The sequence below is a fragment of the Electrophorus electricus genome, unplaced genomic scaffold (genome assembly GCF_041902795.1).
Source record: "Electrophorus electricus isolate QZ-2024a unplaced genomic scaffold, ASM4190279v1 Scaffold44, whole genome shotgun sequence".
NCBI classification, from domain to species: Eukaryota; Metazoa; Chordata; class Actinopteri; order Gymnotiformes; family Gymnotidae; genus Electrophorus; species Electrophorus electricus.
The window spans coordinates 656,999-658,595 of record NW_027658735.1 but is presented as its reverse complement, the minus strand read 5'-3'; the positions used below and the strand labels follow the sequence as shown (position 1 = coordinate 658,595).

The following is a 1,597-nucleotide window of genomic DNA, read 5'->3' as shown; positions in this document are numbered from 1 at the left end:
TTCTTTGACCTATTCACACAGCGATCGAGAGCCTTACACTAATGCCAGAGTCCCTCTGATTTCATACTTTTCTCTGCATTGTCCAAGATTTGTAAACAAGCACAAATCCATGGGTAAAGTTTTGTAATCAAGAACACACTCTCATGTACTTGGAACATGTCTTAGCAGATTGTGATTTACAAGCAATGTTATAAGCAACACAAGTTCAAACAGGTGGTTTGTTGACAAGGGGTCATTCATCAAACAAAACCCACATGGCCCATATGGGGATCGAACCCATGACCTTGGCGTTATTAGCACCACGCTCTGACCAACTGAGCTAATCGGCCTTTCTCTGTTCCTTTCGCAGTTTTTGGTGCAGCACTGAAGGGAACCTTTCCATGAAATTGTAGACTTGGTGTCAACAAGATTACGGCCACTTTTTCGACCGAGCATAGGTGAAAGTTGACACTTATTGTTCCCTCTGACAAATGGTTATTCTGCAGCCAACTTTTGAATTAAACTTCAAAAGCAAATGTGGAGAAGCTTTTGTTAAAGAGCAATTCAGTGCAGTTGTACACAGTGACGAAATCATCAATTGCAAAGTCCACTGAGCTTTATTGCTGCGAGTTACATAGTGCTGTCTATTACACCATGAAATCTGCCATAACAACAAAAATGTAATGTCTGATTCTGTGAGCCAAGGAATATAAACCTTTTAGGGACATATTTAAAATATCAGATTTTCTGCCTGAGCACAGAGTAGGCATTTTTTTCTAGCTTTAACCATACGTCCTCTTTCTTTGGAAATCTGTGTCATTGCTGCATGAATAAGCAGAAAGATTTTGAGCAATTTTTTGTCTGGGTCTAAGGGGCAATTTATTCAAACCAAAAGATGCTATTTTAGCTAGTTTGTCAAATGAACATGTCAAACCTACAGAGACAATGTGTCTAGCTACAGAGCTCTGCAAGGTTTAATTCTTGGAAGTATTTGAAGCCATAGAAAGTTATTCTGTAAGCATTGCTTAACTCAATAAAAAGAGACAGTTAGAGCCAATGGCTGCCAGATCTAACATAGCTCACATTTTATAGTGTTTGCATAGCATATCAGAATCTGCAAGAACTATTCCTGTCATTTCAGGAATAAGCTTTTTTGACTTCACAGCTAGATGAAATATTTAGGGTGGATGCAGGATTTGGTATGATCTCCTAGAGAATTGCCATTCCACTGTGTCTTCAGCTTTTGTCGGATCTGCAAACAAGTCCCACTCTAGGAGAACTAGGTCAAGTGGTAGAGTGCTCTTTTAGTATGTGAGTGTTAGTGGGATTGATGCTCACATTCTCAAGTCTAGAATTTGTAGTTTTTTTCTATGATGAAATCCTTTCTGATAGCAAATGTTTTCGGGACCTGCTAATACGCTTATGCCATGCACACATTACGTGACTTTTGAAGTTTTCAAATTGATGTATGGCTCACACTGCACAACTGTATGTCTTGGAATCTGGAAAGCTTAATTTGTGGTATCTCAGTGGCAGACATAATCAGTGATAAACCACTGATATGTCAACTGGTCTTAACACAGACAGATTTAACTTACTCTGTTGAGACTGTGTCTAA

The 1,597-nt window shown here is 38.9% G+C and overlaps 1 non-coding gene across 1 annotated transcript; it reads right to left on the bottom strand.

The window, feature by feature from the left end:
- Window positions 1–255: 255 nt before the first annotated feature.
- trnai-aau (transfer RNA isoleucine (anticodon AAU)) lies at window positions 256–329 on the bottom strand. Its single transcript has one exon. It is a non-coding gene; the product is annotated as a tRNA-Ile (tRNA).
- Between the last annotated feature and the right edge of the window lie 1,268 nt (window positions 330–1,597).